Genomic DNA, 14,804 nt, shown 5'->3' with positions numbered 1-14,804 from the left:
GCGCTAACTCCGGTAAGCGGGCTTAACGATTTTCGTTAAGCCCGTCTTGCCGGAGCCTATGGCGTCGGGCTGCTAGCCCCGACCGGGGACCAGAATCGGTCCCCCGTCGGGAAGGGGCGCGCTGCCGTAAAACCCGCCCGGGTTTTACGCCAGGTTTACGATTTCTCCCGTTTTGGGAGAATCTCGCCCCTGGTCTCTGGATTACTCCATCAACTCCCTTTATAAGGTGTCAGAGTATCGATCATTTAATGTCTTCATACACTTCAGGGAAGACTAACCAGTAATCCATCTTGCCCATCTTGCCCCTATTATGACATTGATAGAGAAACATTTCAATATTTGCCTCTGTGCATTTAGTTTGAACAAATGCTCACATAGTTAGCTGTGAAATGATGCTTTGCGATGGTTAAACATTATTCTCCTCATCACGCTGCTAATATCAGACATTGTCAGAGACATAAAATAATCTTAATTTGCTGTCTGCTTCTAAGAAACAGCCAGAAATTGAGCCACAAGTTCAATTACTAAACTTGGCTTCAATGGGTTGCCTTCAATTCCATTTCCTGCTTTTTAATGAAGGTCAGAAAACCTTATTCTCAAGTTAAGGTGAATCATTTTCATGCTGCATCATTTTTGCCACACCTGACCCTCTTTGCTGACGAAACCTTGGCGGAAAGGATTGCGACAAAATATTTAATTTCAATGGCTTTGCATCTTTATTCATTGGTAGCGATTGCTGACTGCTCGTTGTTGTTTAGTTGTCGTCACCAGCAGTTTATATTTTTACTGGAGTTTATGCATGCATGCGGCCTTTACTTTCCCCATCAGCGCATCCCTGATTTGTTATTGTCTCATCAATATGACACTTGGCTAAACCAGTACAAAGGCAACAGAGACATCTGCATTGCGAGAGGTGTGACTGAATCAGGAGTATAAATACCATGGCTGCAACAGCAGGTGAGAGGCTGGGGATTCTGCAGGGAGTGAATCGCCTCTTGGGCTGGATTCTCCGGTCTGCCTCGCCGCAATCGCGTTGGGCGAAAGGCCGGCGAATCCAAGTTTTAGACCAAATTAGGGGCGGCGCCGCTTTCGTACTCAGAGAGGATGCCACACCACGTATCGACGGCCTCAGGACATTGCCTTAGGCCCCTCCCCGATGCTCCACCCCCGACCGGCTGTGTCCCCGACGGCGCGGGACACGTGTCGTCTCACCCGTCGGCAACTCGGCGTGGCGGCCACGGACTCAGTCCAGCGCCGCCACAATCGGGGGAGGGCCGATACATGGGCAGGGGGGTCTGGGGGTACTGTTGGGGGGGGGGAGGGGCAGTGGTCCAGGGCGCGCGAGCCAGCCAAAGGGGGTGACCATTTCTCGGGCCGGGTCCGTAGGCTGCACCTGCCAGGAAGCAAGGCCCGGCCGCTGCAGGACAACGCCCGAGCATGCGTGTCCACGGACCCGGCAATTCTCTGGGGCGTATTGGCAGCTAGAGCCGTGTGCTCCACACTGTCGTCCTGCTAGCCCACAGCAAAACGGACAATCGGTGGCCGTTTTGTGCCAGTTTTCCTGGCGGAAAACTCCCCCGTTCCCACGCCGGCCATAGCCCCAGAATCGGAGAATCCAGCCCCTTGTTTCCCTGAAGCCTGTCCAGCTTGTACAAGGCATAAGTCAGAAGTGCCATTGGATACTCTCCACGTGCCTGGATGAGTGCAGTTTCGACAACACTCGAGACGTCCAACACCATCCAGGACAAAGTTGCCCACTTGGTTGGTGTTGTGTTATGTACTCTGGGATAACACAGGCTGCAACTGGATGCAGCTTTAACCAAAAGATACTCCAGACCTTGAAGTTAGTTCAATCTGATTTATTGAACCTGTCACACAGTTAGCACAGTTCTCGATGAGTTCGACTCTCTGCTAACCTAAGTGTGGTTACTCTGTCTGACTGAAGCAGACTAGCTCTTAGCCACGTGCTGGAGGCGTGATACTGTACATACACCCCGACTCACTCTGTAGACGCTCATCAATGGAAAGAGGCGGAGTGTGAATGCCTCGTGCCTTTTATAGTGAGATACCACCCCTGAGTGTCCTGCCTGCTCATTGGTCATGTCCTGTTCTCTGTGTCCATTCGCTGCCTGTCTGCATATCATTATCTGCATGACTGCATATCATGATAGTTGGCACCCCATCCACCACCGTAAACATTCACCCCCTCCACCGCCGCTGCACCGTGGAAGCAGTGTGTACCATCCACTAGGCACACTGTCGTAACACGCCGAGCCTTCTTCAAAACCACCCTCCAAACCTTCGAACTCCACCCTCTAGCATACAGAAAAATAGTGCCCCTCAAAATCGTGCGTCATCCTGAACTGGAAACATGTTGCTGTTCGTTCAGTGTCGCTGGATCAGTATCCCTGGGATAACATCCCGAACAGCACTCTGGGTGATTCCAGTGGTTAAAGAACCTCCCTTCCACCCTGTGATCAGAAGTGGGGATGTTCGCTGATGACTGCGCAATGTCCAGCACCATTCACTTTTTAAAAAAATTTAGAGTACCCAATTACTTTTTTTTCAATTAAGGGGCAATTTAGCGTGGTCAATTCACCTACCCTGCACATCTATGGGTTGTCGAGGTGAAACCGATGCAGACACGGGGAGAATGTGCAGACTTCACAGGGACAGTGACTCAGAGCCGGGATCGAATCCCTGTCCTCAGCGCCGTGAGGCAGCAGTGCTAACCACTGTGCCACCGTGCCACCCCATTCAGCACCGTTCTCAGAGACTGCGCCATTCGTGTCTATAAGCAGCAAGACAGGACAACCCTCAGGCTTGGGTTGATAAGTGGCACGCAAGTGCCAGGCAATGATCATCTCCAATAAGAGAGAGTCTAACCACCGCCCCACGCCCCTTTCAAACTCATTGGCATTATCTCTTAATCCCCAATTTTCAACAGTCTAAGGAGTTACCATTTACTAGAAACTGAACTGGGCGAGCCCTGTAAATACTATGGGCGGAATCTCCGCTCCCGCAAAAAATCGTAAAGGCCGTCGTGGACTCGGCTGAGTTTCACGACGGCCTCGGAGGTCGTTCCTCGCACCCTATTCCCCCCCCCCCAGGAGGCTAGGAGCAGCGCACCGTAAATCTCGGCCGCCGAGAATGACGCGACGGCGGCGCCTAAGTGACGTCAGCCACGCATGCGCAGGTTGGCCGGCTCCAACCCGCACATGCGCAGCTGACGTCACGACGGCTGCCGGCTCCAACCTGCGGATGCGCGGTTGCCGTCTTCCCCTCCGCTGCCCCGCAAGATGTGGCGGCTTGATCTTGTGGGGCGACGGAGGGGAAAGAGTGCGTCTCTTGGAGACGCCGGCCCGACGATCGGTGGGCACCGATCACGGGCCAGTCCCCTCCCGAGCACGGCCGTGGTGCTCACTCCCCTCTCTGCCCCCCACAAGCCACAAACGAACATTTGGCGACATGTTCACGACGGCAGCGACCAGGTGTGGTTGCCGCCGGCGTGAACAGGTCGGGAACGCCAGACCGCTCGGCCCATCCGGGCCGGAGAATCGCCGGTCGCCGTGAAAAACGGCGAGCGACGATTCATCCGAGCGGGAGGTGGGAGAATCGCGGGGGGTGCCAGGGCGGCGTGTCGTGAGTCGCCCTCCCGCGATTCTCCCACCCGGCGTGGGGAGCGGAGAATCACGCCCTTTGACTACAAGATCAGGTCAGAGGTTGGGAATTCAGAGGCAAGTCATTCACATCCTGAGTCCCTAAAGCCTGTCCAACATCTACAAGGCGCGAGTCAGGAATATGATGGAATACTCGCCACTCGCCCGGATGAATGCAGCTCCAACACCACTCAAGAAGCGCGACATCATCCAGGGGAAAGTGTTAATAAAGTTACATATCAGCTGGCTCGCGTTAGCAACACAAAATGGCAGAATTGACCTCAGCTGCTGAAGATGGCCGATAACTTGAATTATTGCCAACGTATTTATAAAACAAAACAACCCTTTTAGATGGTGAGAAATTGGAATGCGGCCAAAATAGACATCTGTGCTTCGAGTCAGTGTGAACAGGAAATCACTTCAGAAAAACAAATATAGTCCAGCAGAGAGTTAAGCCTTGGAGCTAATCAAACAGACAATGGAAGCCTTTTTCATTTCCGTAGAAAGTGTCTTTAAAAACGGACACCATTAGCATTCAGCCAGTCAGCCATTTTTAGAACATAAAGGGTCAGAGTTCTCATTCGGCAATACCCCTGGGCTGAGACAGGGGTGCTTGAAAATTCAATCGGGGTGATTTTGCGCGATGTTAGAACCATTAACAAAGGCAGCTCGCTTGATTGGCCACCCCGTCCGCCACCTTCAACATTCACGCTCACCACCACTGGGCCTCTGATTCTGAGGCTAAGTGCGGAGGATCTGTGGCGTTTTAAGTGAAAAAAATCCGCAGTCCGCAGCCGTCGCCACGTTAACGGAAAATGAGAGCACAAGTGCACCACGCCATCGTGACTGGGCCAATCAGGGCGGAGCATCGGGGGGGGGGAGGGCCTTCGGGTAACATCCTGAGGCGGCATACTCCCTGATGAAACCGTTTTGGAGGGGGTGGAGCATCTGAAAACAGGCACCGACCCCGATTCGGTCGTAAACAGGGATTCTCCGCCCGATCGCCAATTACGAAATTGCCTTCGGGGGAACAGAGAATCCCGCCCTTTATGTGTGATATCAGCTCCATCCACGAGACAAGCTGAAGCAACTCACCAAGTCCCCTTGGACCGCACCTTCCAAACCTGCAACCTCTACCTCCCAGGAGGACGAGGGGAGCAGACCACAACCCCCCCAAACCGCAAACATTCCTGGCTGGGAACTACATCACCATTGCTTCACTGTCACTGGACATAACCCCGGAGCTTCCTTCCGAACACCACCGTGGATGCACCTCTACCACTTGGCACACAGCGGTTCAAGAACGGAGCTTATTTCTACCTTCTCAAGGGTAATTTGACGCCGCCATGAGTTAGAATTGATCTAGTTCCAATGTGGTGTGAGTGTTGTCCCATTGGCATGTCCGGAATTGTTCCGGGGACCAGCGGCGCCATCGGGACCATGGAACACCCGCCATTCAGTCTCGGCGTTGGAATTTCAGTCTCTCAAACAGAGAATCCCGCCGATATTCTCCCAAACGGAGACGCTCACCCTCTGGCCGGGATTCTCTGATCCTGAGGCTAAGCGTTGACGCCATCGGAAACATCAACACGGCCTCAGGATCAGCAATTCTGGGCCCTACAGAGGGCCAGCACGGCACTGGAGTGGCGTGAACTGGGCGCCGTGGGGTCCGCGCATGCGCAGTCGGGCCGGAGCCAACCCACGCATGTGCAGTGACACCAGCGCCAACCCGCGCATGTGCAGTGGGGCCGGCGCCAACCCGGGCATGTGCAGTAGCACTTGCGCCAATGTGCTCATGCACGGTGTCTCCCTTCTCCGCGCCTGCCCCGACGCAACATGGCGCAGGGCTACAGGGGCCGGCGCGGAAGAAAGGAGGCCCCCAGCCAGAGAGGCCGGCCCACCGATCGGTGGGCCCCGATCGCGGGCCAGGCCACATCGGAGACCCTCCCTGGGGTCGAACCCCGCTCCCGCCCCCTCACAAGCTGCCCCCCGACCCTTTCACGCCGATGTCCCGCCGGCTGTGAGCAGGTGTGAACGGAGCTGGCAGGACTCAGGTATTTTGACACGGCCGTTCGTTCCATCCCGGGACGAGAATCGCCGAGGGGGGCCCCGTAGAGCGACCCCTGGCCGGTGCCGTGCCGACCGCGCCGGCGTCAATGATCCCGGCGGCGTGGCGCGATTCGCACCATGTCCGGAGATTCTCCGGCCCGGTCCCGGGCTGAGAGAATCCCGTCCTCTGTTCCGAGATGTGGTTCGGGATTCTCTGTTGCGAGTCTGCCCCGCTACCGCTGCCAGCGATGACGGAGAATTTGGCGCTCAACCAAATTTCCCTTTCACTGTGGCGGAACCGGAGAATCCCGCCGATGTGGACGGTCGGAGAATCCCGACCGTGGTTGCTACGCATTCTTTAAATGGATTCTCAGGACAATAAGAAATCAGGGGCTGGATTCCCTGGTCCCCCAGCCGCGTGTCTCTTTCGCCGCGCCGTTCGCTGGCGGCGGGATTCCCTGGTCCCCCAGCCGCGTGTCTCTCTCGCCGCGCCGTTCGCTGGCGGCGGGATTCCCTGGTCCCCCAGCCGCGTGTCTCTCTCGCCGCGCCGTTCGCTGGCGGCGGGATTCCCTGCACCCGCTGTTTGTCAGTGGAATTTCTCATTGAAGCCACCCCATGGCACAGGGAACCCCGCGGGCTGGGTTGCGCTGCTGGCGGGAGCAGAGAATCCCAACGGCCGGAATATTCCCACCCAGAACAGCATTTTCTCACATCTCAAATGGTTTGCTTTTTCTATCTGACTTCGAGCAGCCGGTAAAGTGAACTTTGCTGAGTCATGTACAAGCCCCCAATTTCCTGTCCGACCAGTCGACCTGTCCTGACCTCTGCTCTGTGAGACGCTTACTGTTGCTGTTTGCAGCTGGTTAAAATTTAGCAATGTTTCGCACCTGTCGCAGACTGCGATGTCTCCCGACAGGGGATATTCTGACTCTTCCCATCGGCGATGTCTTCCAGTCCCGCCTGTGGTTCCTCTGTTGCAGGAGGGATGGGCCAAGCAAAACGCCCTGGACATCAGTGGAACTGGAAGATCCAGCCATCAGCCAATGACAAGCCTCCTCCACCACTGGCAGACACACTGTGGGATAGACTGGAAAATCATCCCCCCCCCCCCACCCCCACAATGATGTGTACAACAACTTGCATTCACATCGCACCTTTAACATAGTAAAACATCACAAGCTGTTATCAGACAAACTTTGACAGGAAGCCACAATAAGGAGATCAGGCCATTTGGTGATTCGTAGAGGTCTTTGTTGTCAGACATTCGCTGGTAGAGGTTGTAGAAGCCGAATCGTCAATGGTAGCCTTTTGAAAGAGGTGACTGCCGAGCGCTCAACATAATTCCAACGTCTCCAATTCAACGTATTTGAAAAGGGGAATGTACGCTGCGGGATACTCCATCCACGGGGTCCTCCACTTCGCCGGCAGCGCACCCGGATCCGGGATTTCCCGATGATGTGGGGGTGGCCACAATGGGAAAAGCCATTGGCCAGCTGCTGGGACGGAGAATCCAGCTGCCGGCAGGGGCGTGTCGCACCTGAAAACCCAGCTGCTGGGACGGAGAATCCCGCTCTCGATAGTTGTCTGGTCGGTTTTGGGGTGATATATGAGGGGTGGGGGGTGGGGTTTGGTGACAGTGAAGGACAGGCTAAGTTTCTTGTCAGCATGATTGGAGAGATCGCAGGTGGTTTGCAAATCTGGGGCTGGACGAACAATGATGCAGCTCTCAAGTCGGAGCGTAATCGCCTGGGCGAAATCCCGGGAAGCTGCTGGAATCCAGGTAATGTCGTCAGAAGAAGAAGGCAACGGGAAACGGGAACATAAATGATCCCTCAAAGCACCTCGAGAGCAGGACGAGCCTCAGGGAGGAGTGGACACCGGGATGGCAACCAAACAGCCCCGGCCAAAGCCTGCTTTTAAATATCCTGCAACATTAATTTGGGAGTTTTGGTTTTGGGGGAAAATTGACCATTTTCAGCTCCCTGCCAATTCAACCACCAGCAGAATGCTACCGCTTAAACAAATTGACATTGCCGCAATTAATTAGTGTGTCATGAATTATTAATTGACAACTGCTTTCTGTAGTCTGATTATTGCCAGAGTAAAAGTTGAGGAGAGAATTAATATTTGACAATAATTGCATGAAGAGCCTAATTGCGATTCGTGAATAATTGATCAAACACGTTTTAGTTATTGCTCCACTATTGATTGGCCTTCGTTAAGGCTTCTTTAATAACTAAAATGATATTCTAATTTATTATATAACGATTGTTACCATTACAGTTTCGTTTGAGTATATACCTTGATACAATGTCAAATGAATTTCATCATAGGTTATTTAAACCGGAGTGTCCTCTGGCCTATGGGCAGCACGGTAGCATTGTGGATAGCACAATTGCTTCACAGCTCCAGGGTCCCAGGTTCGATTCCGGCTTGGGTCACTGTCTGTGCGGAGTCTGCACATCCTCCCCGTGTCTGCGTGGGTTTCCTCCGGGTGCTCCGGTTTCCTCCCACAGTCCAAAGATGTGCAGGTTAGGTGGATTGGCCATAGTGTCCAAAATTGCCCTTAGTGTTGGGTGGGGTTACTGCGTTATAGGGATAGTGTGAAGGTGTTGACCTTGGGTAGGGTGCTCTTTCCAAGAGCCAGTGCAGACTCGATGGGCCGAATGGCCTCCTTCTGCACTGTAAATTCTATGATAATCTATGATTAACCTTCGAGGGCAGATGGGGCCTTGGATGCAATATCTAAAAGGCATTGGCCGGTGTTATGCTATGCTTCTTCATGTAGAAGCTGCTTCCTTGATGTATGCTCTGACAAAGGAAGGTTCAGACTTGGAGATAGGTCTAACACATTTATTGAACAGTTAACAATTCTCCTACTTGAGTTTGACTCCTGCTAATCTTGCTACAGTAACTCAGTCCAACTAACCAGTCTGCTCTAAGCCATGCGGTGGGTGTGATGCTTCCTGATCTTCCCCTGTCTCTCTGAGTGTCGCCTATGGAAAGAGAAAGAGCATGTGTGCCCTGTCCTTTTATATGGGTAGCCCCCTTTGTGGTCGTGTCACCTCTGGGTGCGTCTTGACTACCCATTGGTCGTGTCCTATCTTACCGACCTATGGGTTGAATGTCTGTGTGTCATGATGTCTCTGGTGCTCCCTCTAGTGTTTATTTAGTTGTAGTGTATTTGCATTAAGCCCTTGTGTATCTACAGTGATGCATATCACCACAGCCGGGATTAGGATCAACTGAAGAGGCAAGCGGACAGCTGCAAGATGTGGAGAGATGAGCAAAGAAGGAGCCCCCGGGAAGCTCCCTGCTCCTAGCATGGTTAGAATCTGGAACTCACGAACCGCCTTCACCTGGATCCATTGAAGAGAAAGATAGATAAAGATCCAAGAGATAAAAGAGTAGGAATGATCCAATGCCGATAGGGTTCGATGAGGAGGGAGTGGAAGGAGTCAGCTGTGGCCCACAGTCCAGATGGGCTGATAGGCCTGTTCCCGTATTGTACATTCTGAGGCCTGCGCGTGATGTGCGGCTCCAGAGGTTTGTCAGCAGACATTATTATTCCAAACATTCCCTGCTTCTCCTTGCGGGATCTAGATTTGCAACAGGCGAAGAACTCCTGCAAAGTAGGATGGATTCACAACCTGTCAAACAAAAGGGAAATAAAACTATGGAGTTGCAAGGAGCAGGTAACCATGACGATGGAATGAATACCTGTCCCAGGAAACAAAACAAAAACAAAGGTCATGCGTCTGAACTAAGGGAGGCAAAAACAATTATTTTTTCTTCGCAGGAAGCCAAGTAGGGAGATGAGGAACCATCTCCTGGGATCAGTCTTGTCTCCAGTGGTGTATGTGGTGTTCTTTGTGATTCTGTTATCGGGATGGATGTCGTAGTGTTCACAAGGACCACAGAAGCTAAGTTCATTAACAAAGCTAACTTTTATTTCCACTACTTATTAAAGCTCAACCACTTACTCCTGTAGTAAACAATAATCTAGTCATCTACACTCTACTAACACTAGTCTCTGCACTCTGCATAGAGTGGTCTCCAGCCCTCTCCCAGAAGCCTGTGACTCAGTGCTTTGTATAGTTCTGCATCTAGCTCCATCTAGTGGTTGATTATGATATGACATTAACCCTTTGTATTCTAAACATTTCACATAATATCACAGTGTATAGGAGGATGGACTATGTTGACTTGTGCCATCATCTCTTTCAGCATTTAATCACTCCTGTCCGCCCCTCTCCTATTGGCCATCGCTTTGATTTCTTTCTGTCCTCCACCCTCATATTTCTCGATTGTCGTTCAGACTATAAAGTTATCGGATGAGATCCTCCAGGGGTTTAATGGCGGGTTGGTTCTCCAGCTGCCGGGAGGTGGGGGTGGGGTGTAAACGCTATTTGCATTTATTTGCATCTCATAAATGCTCATTAAAATAGTTGCTCGCCAAAATCTCAGCAGACCTCCCAATCTTGCAGCACACCGGTGGGAAATCACGGTAGCCATTTGGAAAAGAAGGACGTGCACAAGGCAGACCTCAGCACGCGCCAGACTCCGAGGTGAGTGCAGCAGACCCACCTGCCATAGGGCTGCGCCACTCACGCCACTCTGACTGGGCATACCGGCCCATGACCCCCAGCTCCTTACTGAGCTGGTCTTTATGGACACCACTGTCTGAAGGATTCACTGACCCTCCTCTTCAATGGAGCGAAGTTTGACCGGGGGTTAGGGCACGAGGTAGGACGGGGCATGGGGAAGACAAGGGGGCAATGTGGATGAAGGGCTGTGCAAGGGTGAGGGGGCATGGGAACATCCGCCAGAACAGTGGCTGGATCCAGAACGTCTGCAGCGATGATTGCTGGGGATAAGGGCCAGTCACTTGAACGATGGTTGATCTCTCAGACACGTGAGGAGAAGTGAAAACAACACTGCTCACGGTGTTAGGTGGATTGGCCGTGCTAAATTGCCCCTTAGGGTGGGGTTGCAGGAATGGGACAGGTGATTGGGCCTAGTTAGTGTGGTCGTACGAGGGGTCGGTGGACACTCGATGGGTCGAATGGCCTCCTTCTGCACTGCAGGGATTCTATGATCAGAGTGTGCTGTGCCCATCACATATGTAAAGAGGTGAACCCTCCACAGAAGGATGGAGTATGGGTAACATGACAGAGGGGATGACGCTGGTGTGAAAGTGTTCATGAAAGAATGAACGTTGATATGTGTTCCCCCTCTAATGGACGAGTGAGACCCCTGAAAACAGTCACCGTTTGAGTCCATGACACCGTGATCAGGACTTGACAGTGGAAGGAACAGAGAGAGGCATTACCCCGGCAGAGAGGATGAGATCGTTCCGCTGCTTGGGGTTTCTGGTTGCGGTTGCCTGTCACGCTGGCCTCTTGGACAGGCAGCGCCCCAGGCCGGAGAGGTGAGGTTCTTGTGCTTCCTGGAGCGTTTCCTTGGTCGAGGGCCTGCCTCTCAGCCCAGACTCCTCGAATCAAGGCCTCGAGTGGCAGGGTGGCTGAATCGGGGTTCAGCTCTCTTCCTGAGACTGCTAACTGATTCCGGACATCCTGCACGATCCTACGAAGGCCGGGTGGGCTGGAGAGAGCGATACGAGGCTGCTGGACCGGTGGGTACGTTTGGCGACCGGACCTGCGACCAATGATAGTTGCTGGCGAGATGCTTGCTCGTGCACAACTAATGAGGCTCCAAGAGCAAAATCGGGCCAGAGTCCTTGCCATTCCGGACAGCGGGAATAGTGCCGCCCCGCCACCGCACTTCGAATAATAAAATGGAGAACTCCTCCCCTTTTGGGGCTGCTAGCTCCTGATGTGATTGGAGCGTTTGTGGGCTGCAAATTGGGGTCATCCTCTCGGATGGTTTCTGGTGGGTCTTTTGCGACTTTCTTTGGTCGGCACGTTTATTCTCTAAATCCAACGGAAACATTGAAACGTTTTGAGAAATTCATTCCTGTCTTTTACAAGGTTGGTTGGCATCCACTGTTACTCCCTGGTTTCCCAACGAAAGGGGCGCTGGGCTTCCTCTTCCAGGCTCCTTCCGCCTCAGCATCAAACTCCTATCGTTAAAACGAGTTATTGAATTTCAGCGAATAACGCGCAGGATTCTCCGGCTTGTCGGCAGCGGGAGGCGGCGCACCTCTGCTCCCACCGCTGTCTATGGGGACACCCATTGATGCCACCCCATGCCGCCAGGAAACACGTGGGCAGTGGTGCACTGCCGACGGGACCAAAGAATCCCACCCCCCAGCGATTGGCTGGAGAATTCCGGCCAATATCTCTCAAAAATGATACATTCACATTGGATTTCTCGGTCCGCTAATTTAACACAGATGCCAGCTAACTTGGCTTGTTTTAAATGAATTTATGCCTCCATTAAAACAGTGGACAGAGAAAGGTCACCTGTTATCTTTTTAACAGCAATGGTGCCACCATTGCTGAGTTATTGATTTTATTGGTACTGAAAATAAAGACCTTGGGTGATTGAATTCCAAACTCAACTGAAAATATTATTGTAGCATTTTAAGTCCTTGGAGAATGGTTGCCAATGACTGCCTGTGTGCAACAGCCACCAGTTCGGCCAATATTTAGTTCTTGGTCCACTTTGACTGACATCCCTATTGTGAGCGTCACAAGGAAGGAGTCCACACTGAGTTGCAGGGTTAAACAGTGGTACAGCAGAGCCTGAGCCAGGGCTACTCATCCGAGTGAGTGCCGGCCGTTTCTGAGCCAAGGTCACTCTGCCCTCTTCAGCGGGGGAGCGCGTCTTCCCCTCGGGCTTCGGGAAAAATAAGATCCCTGACGCCATTGGCTTCGGCGGGGCCCAGAATACGACAAACCCCGACCAAAGCAACGGGCTGTTATTGGTCGGAGGACACCCCCGCGAGGACAAGATGGAATAATCCCCGGCACTCAAGTGAGTGGAGATTCAGGTCGGGCCCATTTCCACCAGAGGGGAGTGGTGGTGAGTGTAGTGCTGTAGCAGGGGCGACCCAAGATTCCCTTGCGGGGTTTGATGGAGGACTCAACAGGACAATGATCTGCATTTTTAAAGAGGACTTTGCTGGTTTGGCGTTGAGTGTCTTTGTCTCTTGCTATTTAGGACTGCAGGTGGGCCAGACCCAGGTAGGAAAACAGGGTGTTCAATGGTTTAACTGATCTATGATTGATTATGTTAATCTGTAAACCGCTGTATGTTCCCTGGGTTTGATCGATTAAGTCTGCATGTAGCCGTTGAGAGCAAAAGTCAACAGAAGTTGCTTAAGGACCTGAGAAGGTTGAGCTGTGAAAAGGTGAGTAGAAATCCTGTGATTGCTGGGTTAGTTTATAGCACTGTAAATAAACCCATTGTGCACTTGAGCTGAGGTAGATCAGGTGTATAAAATATGTCAGAAACCAGTGAATGCGCAACAACAAGGAACGGTTAAGTTGAAACCTAAATGGTTTCTGTGGTGGGTTTAACAGCTAGATGCTGAGAGGGTGATATCTTCATGGGGAAATCTATAACTGGGGGCCCAGATCCCAAATAAAGGGGTCTCCCATTTAAGACAGGGATGAGGAGGAATTTCTTCTGTCTGAAGGTTGCTAATCTTTTGAACTCTCTACCCTGGGGAGCAGTGGAGGTTGGGTCGTTGAACTTAGAACATAGAACAGTACAGCACAGAACAGGCCCTTCGGCCCTCAATGTTGCGCCGAGCCATGATCACCCTACTCAAACCCACGTATCCACCCTATACCCGTAACCCAACAACTCCCCCTTAACCTTACTTTTTCTAGGACACTACGGGCAATTTAGCATGGCCAATCCACCTAACCCGCACATCTTTGGACTGTGGGAGGAAACCGGAGTACCCGGAGGAAACCCACGCACACAGGGGGAGGACGTGCAGACTCCACACAGACAGTGACCCAGCCGGGAATCGAACCTGGGACCCTGGAGCATGGACCCTGGAACTTATTGAAGGCCGAGCTAGATTTTTGATCTACGAGGGGGGGGGGGGGGGGGGGGGGGGGGGGGGGGGGGGGGGGGGGGGTCAAGGGTTGTGGGTCACTGACAGCAAAGTGGGGTTGCGGCCACAATCAGGTCAACCGTGTTTTCTCAATGAATAGCAGAGAAGGCAGGTAGGGCCAAATGGCCTGGCCTTGCTCCTATCCCTTACGCTTTTATGTTCCAAAGTCGCGTTTTAACTGTCCCCTTCAATTTCCACCATATAAGGGTCTGGATTCTCCCAAAATGGGGGCTGGTTTAGCACAGTGGGTTAAATAGCTGGCTTGTAAAGCAGACCAAGGCCAGCAGTGCAGGCTCGATTCCCGTACCAGCCTCCGCGAACAGGCTCCGGAATGTGGCGACTAGGGGCTTTTCACAGTAACTTCATTTGAAGCCTACTTGTGACAATAAGCGATTTTCATTTCATTTTCATTTTCACGCCAGTTTACAAATGTTGGCGTTGCACTCCCGAGTTTCCTCAAAAAAATAACAGTTAGATTCACTCGCCTTCAGGGGGCTGGCAGGGACCCGGAATAATTCACGCAGCTTTAGCTGCGGATATGGACCCCCGCACTTCCGGTTTCGAGTCCGCGCATGCGCACGATGGCAGCCTCCAGCAGCCGCACCGAGCGCCATGGCGGACTCGGACCGCGGAAGCAGCGCCGCAATGTAGTCCCCCCTGATCTGCCGCGCGCCCGTGCAGCCTGTAACAGCCTCCCCGAACAGGCGCCGGAATGTGGCGACTAGGGGCTTCTCACAGTAACTTCATTCGAAACCTACTCGTGACAATAAGCGATTTTCATTTCATTTCATTTCACTTCATCAGACCGGCCCGTTCTGTGCCCTGGCCGCCCATAAGGGTCCGCCCGGTGCCCGAGCCCCCCCGCGCCCCCCACCAGGGTGTGGCCGCGGACTGAGTCCGCAGCCGCCGCGCGAGCTTCCCGACCGGCAATAGGTGGTTGGAACCACGCCATCAGGAACTCAGCCGGCTGGAAGCGGAGGATCGCTGGGCGGGGCCTCTGGCAATGGCCCCCCCCCCCCCCCCCCCCCCAGCCACCCGGAATAATTCGCGTACGCGCGGATTTC

Source organism: Scyliorhinus canicula, chromosome 24 (assembly GCF_902713615.1).
Source record: "Scyliorhinus canicula chromosome 24, sScyCan1.1, whole genome shotgun sequence".
Lineage (NCBI taxonomy): Eukaryota > Metazoa > Chordata > Chondrichthyes > Carcharhiniformes > Scyliorhinidae > Scyliorhinus > Scyliorhinus canicula.
Note: the sequence above shows the minus strand (reverse complement) of the source record.